At 47.4% G+C, this 10,618-nt stretch overlaps 2 protein-coding genes and 1 pseudogene across 8 annotated transcripts in view; 1 reads left to right on the top strand and 2 right to left on the bottom strand.

Moving 5' to 3' along the window:
• mideasb (mitotic deacetylase associated SANT domain protein b) overlaps window positions 1-7,753 on the bottom strand; it is an 87,083-nt gene extending 79,330 nt beyond the window's left edge. Inside the window, exon 1 of one of the 7 annotated variants that reach the window (XM_043698399.1) lies at window positions 7,449-7,753. The gene's annotated coding sequence lies outside the window, so the exon portion shown is untranslated. Of the gene's footprint in view, window positions 1-6,460; window positions 6,477-7,448 lie in introns of those variants that run through there. The other 6 variants (XM_043698398.1, XM_043698400.1, XM_043698397.1 and 3 more) reach the window with 6 other exon arrangements.
• Window positions 4,492-4,634, bottom strand: LOC122554041 (annotated as a pseudogene).
• Window positions 7,754-8,167: 414 nt separating the features above from the next.
• ptgr2 (prostaglandin reductase 2) overlaps window positions 8,168-10,618 on the top strand; it is a 43,338-nt gene continuing 40,887 nt past the window's right edge. Inside the window, exon 1 of the mRNA XM_043698520.1 lies at window positions 8,168-8,712. The gene's annotated coding sequence lies outside the window, so the exon portion shown is untranslated. The remainder of the gene's footprint in view (window positions 8,713-10,618) is intronic.

Genomic DNA, 10,618 nt, shown 5'->3' with positions numbered 1-10,618 from the left:
AGAGAGACAGAGAGAGAGAGACAGAGAGAGAGAGAGACACACACACACACAGAAACAACACAGTGAAACACTGCAAAATGAGATAATCCTTTTAAAGGTGCTTGTGATATTCTATCCACATGTATCTATTGCAGTTCCATTGCATTGAGGCTGACCAACGATGACAGGAATGCTGCTAGTTGCCTGCTTGCTGACCATACGGAGGAATGAGTCACTCACTCTCCCACCTCATGTTTCAGAAAGCCCAGATGCATTCGTTCAGCTGATGTTTACACTCCTGAATTATTACAGTGAAGTTATGATAAACTTGTCCTGAACCTTGGTTAGACCACAGTCGAAGCGCAGTTCTGATCTCTCTATTGCTGGAAGGATATAGAGGCACTTGGACGAGCATAGAAAAGATTGATAAGGATGACAGCAGAAGTAAAAGGATATACTTATTTGTGAAGGCTGAGCCATTTCAGATTCCTTCCTGGAGAAAGCAGAAGGCCAGAGGGTGACCTGACAGAGAGTCTTAAAATCCTTTCACCATTTTATCAGGTAGATGTTGAAAATATTTACCCGCTTGCGGGAATCAAAAATTGGGTGCCTTGAACATAAAGTAACCACTAATAAATTCAATAGGGTTTGTGACATGAACACTTAAATTCTGCCTTAGGACTCTGCAACAACATGGGATCAATGTGGATTTCACCAGTTTCCTTATTTTACCCCCCCCACCACCAACAACCTTATCCCAGTCCCAAGCCTCCAACTCAGTACCGCCCTCCCGACCTGTCCATCACCTTTCCACCTATCCGCTCCATCCTCCTCTCTGACCTATCACCTTCATGCACCTATCGCATTCTCAGCTACCTCCCCCCTCCAACCCCACTCCCCTCCTAGTTCTCTCTCAGCCTCCCCACCCCACAAGCCTCATTCCTGATAAAGGGCTTATGCCCGAAACGTCGATTCTCCTGCTCCTCGGATGCTGCGTGACCTGCTGTGCTTTTCCAGCACCTCACTCTTCGACTCTGATCTCCAGCATCTGCAGTCCTCATTCTCCTGGAGGGGTGGTCATATTGTGATTGAATTTTACATACCATTTGACAGACAGAGGAGTGGGTGCAAAACTAGTGTTTTGAAAGTAAAGCAGATCCAGCTAAAGTATACTGGCAAATTAGATTAACGGAAAGGTCAATAGAGATGCAGTGGCAGACATTGAGGGACATTTCAGAATACATCGAATTGGTAGATTGCAATGAGAAACAAACATCTGATTGGCTGGAGTCACCACTTGGGACTAACTAAAGACGTGGGGCGGCACGGTGGCTCGATTCCAGCTTCGGTCGACTGTCTGTGCGGAGTTTGCACATTCTCCCAGTGTCTGCGTGGGTTTCCTCCGGGTGCTCCGGTTTCCTCCCACAGCCCAAAGATGTGCAGGTCAGGTGAATTGCCCAGGCTAAATTGCCCCATTGGTGCATTAGTCGGAGGGAAATGAGTCTGGGTAGACTACTCTTCGGAGGGTCGGTGTGGACTTGTCGGGCCGAAGGAGCTGTTTCCACACTGTAGGGAATGTAGTGTCAAATTTAAAGAGAGAAAGCATAGGGCCCAAGGGTGGGTAGCAGATCAGAAGACTGGACGGAACATGAAAAAAATTAATCAGAAAGAGTAATGAAGGAAAAACTAGAACACACAAAGTAATGTTGCCTTAAATTTAAAAGAACAGGTGGTAAGAATTTCTATCAATATCCAAAAAGGAAGAAATTGGTCCTAAACACAAAATATGAGTATGAGGAATTAATAATGGAAAATAAGGAGATTGCAGATGAATAGGGATTTTGCATTGGTCTCCACTGCAGAGGATACATGTTCAGAAATGGAAGGGAAGGAGGGAGTCAGAAAGAAGTACAATTGAGTAAGTGGGGTTCAGCAAATTGTTGCGAGCTGTGGGCTAACAATGTCTTGTTGGACATGTGATGGACTTCAGCTTTAAAAGAAGTGATTAGAGAGATAGTTAATGCATCGATTTTAATTGTCCAAAACTCTCTCGATCCAGGAAAGGTTCAACTAAATTGGAAAATAGAGATCAATATGTGAAAATGTCCATTTTGGCAGGTAGGATAAAAAAGAAGCATGTTCTTAAAATGGTGAAGGATTGCAGAGCTTTGCAGAGTGCATGAAGCACAGTAGGATGCAGGTACAGCAAGTAATCAGACAAGCTAATAGAACATCATGTTTAATTGTGAAGGGGGACTGAATGCAAGAGTTTGTGCTTCACTTACACTAGACATTGGCAAGACCACATCTGGAGTAAGGTGGACACTGTTGGTCTCCTGATTTAAATAAAGAGTAAATACAAGTATTCCAGAGGTTTACCAGACTAAAGCCTGGAAAAAGAGTGGGTGGTTATCTTACGAGCTGGGCCTAGGAGAAGAAATTGCAGGCTGTGGTGCCAGTCTGATTCAGGCCCTCTTGACTCAAGCACAGCGGAATGGGCCGCCCCATCACTGCTTGTGACAAAAGGTTGCACAGTTGAGACTGGTATTTACTGGGGTTTGGGGGGCGCAAAGGCAAGGGGTGGGGGGGGGGTCGAGGTAGGAATATGGATCAGCCATGATATTACTGAGTACTTGAGCAGGCTCAAGGACCAAGCACAATGTGAGAATATTCCAATAACGAAGTGATTCAGCACCGAAGATTTTGTCCCATTGTTCCTGTGCTTTTTTTAAAAAGAGAGAGCCATCCATTCATCTCAACATCTGATTGCTTCCCATAGCCACACAAATCTTCTTCCATCAAAGAAATTATCCAATTCCTTTTGAAATTTGCGGCTGAATCTGCTTCCCCTTCCAACAGTGCATTCCGGACCACAGCATTAATGCAGCGTTCTTCTTCAAGGTTTGTTTTTCTGGCAATGATCGGAATTGCCATTTTCCATCTCAAATTCTGTGCAAATCTTTTTTTGCTGCTACAGTTGTCACAGGACATTCACATCCTTCCTGAATGATCTCCACATACCCAGAGCAAAGAAGAAACATCAGAGAGGTTCAGATTTGATGTCAGAGTTACAAAGAGTGCGCCTGCACGAATGCAGGGCTTAGGGTTTAGTGTTGTGGTGAGGATGTGCAGAAGACAGAGGTGCCCTCTTCCGGTAGTGACATTAAACAGAGGTGGGCAAGGTGCCCTGTGTGTGCCTGTCCTAGACCTTGGGCACGATGTCCTGTGTATCTATCCCTCACTGGGCAGGGAGTCACAGAGATCTACAGCACAGAAGAAAGCCCTTTGACCCACTGTGTCCATGCCTAACTATTCTAATCTCAGTACTTCTGCAATATTATGAGGGTTTCTGCCTCCACAAGCCTTTCAGTCAGCAAGTTCCAGATCCCATCATGTTCTGGTGAACAAGTGTTTCCTCATATAGAGTCACAGAGATGTACAGCACAGAAACAGGCCCTTCAGTCCAACCCGTCCACGCCGACCAGATATCCCAACCCAATCTAGTCCCACCTGCCAGCACCCGGCCCATATCCCTCCGAACCCTTCCTATTCATATACCCATCCAGATCCCTTTTAAATGTTGCAATTGTACCAGCCTCCACCACTTCCTCTGGCAGCTCATTCCATCCTCGGTGTGAAAAAGTTGCCCCTTAGGTCTCTTTTATATCTTTCCCCTCTCACCCTAAACCTACGCCCTCTGGTTCTGCACTAACTCACCCCAGGGAAAAGAACTTGTCTATTTACTCTATCCATGAGCCTCATGATTTTATAAACCTCTATAAAGGTCACCCCTCAGCCTCCAACACTCCAGGGAAAACAGCCCCAGTCTGTTCAGCCTCTCTCTATAGCTCAAATCTTCCAACACTGGCAACATTCTTGTAAATCTTTTCTGAACCCTTTCAAGTTTCACAACTCCTCTCAACTTTCCGCCCCTTACATTAAATCTACGCCCTTGGTCACTGATTCCCCCATTAAAGGGAAGGTTTCTGTCCATCCTATCTATGCCCTTTATAACTTTATATATCCCCTCAGCTCTAAGGAAAACAATTTGAATCTATCCAATCGCTCTTCATACCCGAAACTCTCCAGCCCAGGCAACATCCTGGTAAATCCCCTCTGCAGCCTCTCCAGTGCTATCACATCCCTCCAATAAGGTGGATTCCCAAACTTTCGAACCAACCCAATCAGAACTGTTATCGTACACCTCTGGATCAGGTGAGATTTGAACTCCGATCCTCAGAGATTGGGGATACCAGCACGGTGCCACAAGAGTCTCCTAATGAACCAGATGGGATTTTCCGACCATCGAGAATGGATTCATGGTCATCACTGCACTCTCAATTCCAAATTTTTATTAAATTCAAATTTTGATCAGACCAATTTAGGATATCTGGTTGGCATGGATGAGTTGGACAGAGGGGTCTGTTTCAGAGCAATACATCTCTATGACTCCACCATCAGCTGTGGCACATTTAAACCTGAGTCCTCAGAACATACCTGGGTCTCTAGATTAATAGTTTAGTGATAACACCACTAGGCAAACGCCTCCCTGTGGTATCCAAAAATCAATGGTCCCCAGATAAGGGACGTACCAAATATTAAACTAATAAGAACAGGTACTACACTTGATCTTAGCCAAAATGCTGAGAAAGGTTCCAAAACTGCACATGATACTCTGTGTCTAGATTAGAGTGCTGCTGGAAAAGCACAGGTCAGGCACCACCCGAGGAGCAGGAAAACCGACGTTTCGGGCCAGAGCCCTTTATCAGGTGCCCTTCACATGACACTCCGACCTAAGCAATGTTTTATACAGCGTCAGCAAAGTCTCCCTACATGCCGCCTCAACTAATAAAGGCAGGTCTACCATCTGCCCTCTTAACCACTCTATCCAACTAGACGGCGCCATTAAAAGGCAGCCACTGTAAAAACTTCTCACTGTACTCTTGTACTGAAGTACAAGTGACTATGAAGGATGTTTAATTCAATTACCCACCTGTACTGATACCTTAAGGGACCAGAGTAAATGCACACTAAGGTTCCCATGATCCTCTGTGCTTCCCAGGGTGCTCCAGTTCATCAGGTTGGTCCCAAAGTGCATCACCCCACACTTATTCAGATTGAATCAATTTATCTCTGATCGGCACATCTATACCTTTCTACTATTTACCACCCGCCAATTGTCATCTGCAAACTTACTGATCAACCTTGTGATGCTTAAGTCTCTGAACTGCTCAAAACCACAAAACAGCAAAGGCAACAACACTGACCACTGAGGGACTGCACTCCACAAAGACTTCCCATCAGGGTGAGGGGGAACCCTCAACCGTCACCCTCTGCTTCCTGACACTCAGCCAATCGCAGATCCAATTTGCCAAATTTCCTTGGCTCTTCCCATAGTGCCCAGTGTGCCCACCCCCACATCTGGGCATGGTGTCCCTCACCACCCCCCCCCCCCAAGATATCGGGAAAGAGCATCCCCCCCATCCTCATGTATCTCCCCCAGACTCTTGGGTAAGGGGGGCCCTAGAACAGCTCCAGACCCGAGGAGGGGAGGGGGGGGTGGGGGGAAGAGATACCGTGTACCCCCGCCCCCCCCAGAGCCTCCCCCTGTGTATCTCCTTCAACTCCCAGCTCACTGGGTGCCCACATCCCCCGATGCTGTGATATTCACTGACAGAGAGTGAAAACAAAGAGTTAACGCAGCAATGAACACAACGAGAGCAGCCTGGAGAGGGCAGAGGAAGTTGCAAAGCACGCAGTGCAAGTTTCCCCAGCCTGTCCTCCACCCTCTTTCCAATCCAAATACTCCCAACCCCTTAAAAGGAAACAGCTCCCCTTGCCCAGTTCACTGCAGTCAATCTGCCTGCAAATCAGGTGCTTGTAGTATGGGCAGGGGACCTTCATGCATCTTTGAACAGTGCCACATAGAGAAACCACTCCTCCGCCCACCTGGTTACCCCCCCCTCACCAAACAAAAACAACCCAACCCTCCAAAACTCATATTAATACCAAAGCAGTCTCCCATGCACAAATGTACAGTGAACCCAGAAAGGGGCTTTGTCTGAGTCTCACAGGGGAGGCCCTGCATTGACATAGCGCCGGGCTGTTGCTCATAACACGTTGAGGGCGAAAGGTCCACGTTGGGTGCAAAAGAAACTTCCTGCTCCCACCCCATCCCCCCCCCCCCCAACATCGGGTGTACATTTGACAAGCTGCTGTCCCAATAGCCATCTTAAAAGTGAACATTGCATCACATTAAAGCGGCGTTACTTTGCGCAAAAGGGAAAAAAAAACACGTTACATAAGAATCAATCCCAGTTCACAGAGAGAGAGAGAAAACCCACAATCTCAACAAGATTAGAATCTCAGATCGCACCAGCGTGCAACTTCTCACACACACACACACACACACAGGGGGGGGGGGGGGTCACACTGGTGTAGGAGGAGGAGGACCTGAGTGGGAGGGGGGAACAAGTCATACCTGAGGCAAGCCCAGAGCCGGACGAACAAGCCTTGGAAAAATAAATGCAATAAGCAGCAGCACCTCCACCTCCTGTAGTCAGCCACCTCCCCGACCCCATTCACTCTTTCACTCATTAAGTGCTGCTGCCCCCGCCTCTGTGCACCATCGCAATGCTGTGGCGAGCTTGCATTTGACAGGCTGAGTCATAGAGTTTACCTCATCGCGGGCTGAGAAAACACACACACACACACAGAGAGAGACTGCAAGCGACATTACAATTGCACAATCCTGATCGTTTTGCAGCATCCCTCAGCACCTCTCCCAAATCTCTGAATGCAACAAAACCCACACTGTTCCTTTTTGGTAGAGGGAACATTCCACCTCTCCAAATCCCACGCACAAACGGCCCTGGGCTCTCTATTTCCTGTTGGGCCGGCCTGCCTGCCGACCGAAAGCGAGAAATACTCCCCTCCCCAAAGGCACGCAGCGCCTTGAAATCCTGTCAATACACCGGGACTTTCCACAGGGTTGCAGACTCGCATGGGGGGGGGGGGTTTAAAACCAGGAAGAGCGAAGTCAGCCTTGAAAATGAAAGCTTTCAAGAGTTTTATGTCACGTCTAGCTGGTCTCGGTCTCTCCTCTTTGCAAAAATAAAACTTTGCACGGGACAGGGGGGAAAAAAAATCTAAAGCAACTTTTTTTTGGGGGGGGGGGGAAGGAAGCAAAAGAGCCAGGCCGTTTGCAAAGAAGACGAAACGTTTCCAGCGTTGAAAGGCTGGGGAGTGAAAACGGAGATGTAATTTGTCTGCCTCCCCCCCCCCAGCTTTCTGGCTGCAAACTGCAGGGGGGGGGGTCACCTGCTCACGTCAATTTCAGGAGCAGGCCGAGGAGGAAACTGAGCACCGCACTGCACTGACCATCCCTCTCCAACTCTCACACGCACTCACGGGCGGTCTTAAAAAAACACAAATCAAAACACAACAAATACCAAACTTCTGTAACTTACTCAGGCCAGAGTGTTTGCTTGGGGTTTTTTTTTTTCTCCACACCCCCCCCCCCTCCTTCCTTCCTTTTGCAAAATCGCCCAGCAGCCTCTCAATCCAGAACTTTTTTTTTCCTCCAAATTTCGCCTTGCAAACTGTTGGTGGCTCACTTCCTAGTTAAGAAACTACGTCTTCGTAAAAGTTATGCACTGACGTCAGAACCCAGCCTGTCAGCAAATCACCACCACTGTTTTTTTTAATACAAAAGAAGTGGCTGTTTTTTGTTTGGAAATGGGGTCTCTTGCTTTTAAATACCCCCCCTCCTCCCAACCAGAACTAAAAGGACTTTTTTTTTCCTCCTGCCCTTCTCTGTGTCTGAGGCAGGACTTGTTCCCTGGGAGGGGAAGGGGGGGGGAGTTGCATTTGCTATTTCACAACTTGGACTTGCACACGTTTCATGGAAAGGGTCGACACTGGTAAACTGGTTGCAAGGAACTGTCTCACGTTGGCGAGCGTGTTGCTTTATAACTGGCTGGGAGGGGAATCTGCAACAATGCTGGACAGTACTTGGAGGTTTCTCTGGGGTGGAGGAGAGATGGGGTTATGTCTTCGACCAAATTGCACTGGGTGTCAAGTTTCCGGGGGAGGGTTGACTTTCTTCCAGAGGGAGTTGATCGTGTTTTGACTTGGGGTGAATGTAAAAACCAGCTGCTGGGAGAGTGGAGCGGGGGCGTTTTATTTTTTTTTAAAAAAAGGAGCGTAAACAGGGTGGGGTTTCAGTTCCAACATAAAAGTAGGATTGCAGGATTGCGACCTGTCGGTTGCATAGAGAACGCAGCTGCTGTCTGTGTTGATGTCTCTCTCTCTCTCTCTCTCTGCCTTTCTACACTAAGCTGTGATTCTAGGGTCACTGTGGTGTGACAAGAGAAAATGCTCCTCAGCAGCTCAGACTGTGAAGGTTTCATCTCCAGGCTAATGTACCCAGGTTACACGGTTAGCCCCGATGGAAAAATGATGTAGCTTACTCCCTGAGAGGCCTGGCTTCTGTTCTATTCTGTTTTGCTCTGTCTGGACCGGAAACCTTCAGCCCGCCTTTATCATTAGTAAATATTGTCAATTTCCAGTCGAGAATTCACAGTTTTATTAATGTGGTTGCACTTTATTTTGATAGGACCCGGATGCAGCTCGTAAATTCAGGCTGAGGTGGGAGTTTGTGTATACCCACGTTGCCTGTTAAAAGGTTGCTATTAATGGGGCTTGTCTTAAAACACCAATATAAAAGGGAAGGTGAGTGGTGCACTCTTTTACACAGGATTATACGTGTGGATGTAGCTTTATTTTCTCGCCCTGGTTGCTGGGGCTGGTGAGTAAGATGTTAATTTAAACGTCTCTGCGGATTGGAGAGAATATGTGTGTGAGAAATGGCACCTGAAGTGAATTGTTTATGTGCAAATGGGATGTAGTGAATTGTAAGTTGTCGTACTGTCTAAATGCCTGGCCTCTATTCTGGGAATATTGAGTGGACAGCCTGTAGCAATGGCCTTGAGACCTCACCTGAGCAGCTTCATACCAACCAGGCAATGGGACCACATCCAGCACAACACTCCCTCCACCGCTGATCCTCTGTAGCAGTGTGGACTGTTTACAATTTGCATTTCGAAACTCTCAAACCTACCTGTGTGGACAGAGGCGCCACTACCTGCACATTTGCCTCTAAGCTACTCACCATCTTGAGTTGGAAGTGTTATCTATGCTGGTGTTCTCTGCTCTTCACCCCCTCTCCCCCCAGAAGGCATTGTGGGTCGATCGACAGTGCACAGGCTGCAGCGGTTCAAGAAAGCAGCTCATCGCCAGTTTCTCAGGGTCAGCTAGGGACGGGCAGTGACGCCCACGTCCCGTGAACAAATTTAAAAACCATTTTGTTCCCTATCTGTTGAATCCATCTCCCTCCCTGTCAGCTGTTGTTGACTGACTGAACCAGACTGGAACCCTGCTGGCACGTTTGATGAACTTTCGACTGCAGCTCTGCTCTCTCACTGAGACTGTTAATTTTTCACCACTGTAAACCACCCAAGCCCATAGTTTCCTCAGCCATTCTATAGCTACAATCTTTTAAACTTGGCTATTCCAATACACTCCTGGCTGAGGTGTCCTAAATCTCATACACTTGCACCCGCGCCCTGACTCTCGCTGGGAGTTCACTGTCTTACATAGGCTCCTGGTTAACCAACACCACCTTTTTTGTTTGTTTGTTCTGGCATTCTCAAGTCCCTCCATGGCCTTACCCCTCTCTATTGTCCCGTAATCTCTGCCAGTCCCGCGATGCTCTCCCGCTTCTCAAGATTGACGATTGTGCCCCTGACCCCCTTGGACTGGACTTCCCTGACCAGAGAAAATCCAATGGCACGGGTCATCAGGAGAATAGGTTGTGAAGAGGAGACAGGGAGGCTGCAAAGGATAGAGACAGGTGAGTGAGTTGGCAGGTGGAATGTAGTGGGGGGGGAATATGAGCTCGTGCACTTCAAAAGGAAGATTAGAAAATCAGCATTATTTAGAGAGACATTGCAGAGTCTGAGCTACAGGGGATTTGGGCATCTGGGTTCATGGATCACAAAAGTTTGTGTGCAGGCACAACAAGTGGTAAGGAAGAGCTGCTGTTTATCGTAGGGAAATGGGAGATAAAATAGTTATGCAGGACAATGGTGAGATTGCACCTGGAATACAGTGTACATTTTATGTCAGAAAGGCTATGTGTGTGTTACGGCCAGTTCAATGAAGGTTGACTCTATCAATTACTTTTTTTTTATTTATGTAGGGCTAGGTGTGGGAAGATTAGATAGGTTGGGCCTGTGTTCATTGGAGTTTAGAAACTGAGAGATAATCTTATTGAAACATACAAGATCCTGAGGGAACTGGACATGGTGGATGGTGAGAGGATATTTCATCTTGAGGAACAGACTGGAACCAGGGGCTAGCAGGTCAGGCAGCATCCGAGGAGCAGGAAACCCGGATGCTGCCTGACTGGCTGTGCTTTTCCAGCACCACTTTAATCCAGACTCTGATTTCCAGCATCTGCCGTCCTCACTTTTGTCTGGAACGTCTGCTTAAAAGTGATGAAGTGGCTTGGGTGTGGTGGACGTCATTGAATACCTTTTTAAGGCAGAGGTCAAGATATTCTTGACTGTTAAGACAG

This window comes from Chiloscyllium plagiosum, chromosome 10 (genome assembly GCF_004010195.1).
Source record: "Chiloscyllium plagiosum isolate BGI_BamShark_2017 chromosome 10, ASM401019v2, whole genome shotgun sequence".
NCBI lineage: Eukaryota > Metazoa > Chordata > Chondrichthyes > Orectolobiformes > Hemiscylliidae > Chiloscyllium > Chiloscyllium plagiosum.
The sequence above is the reverse complement of the archived record's forward strand: the minus strand, read 5'-3'. Positions and strand labels throughout refer to the sequence as shown.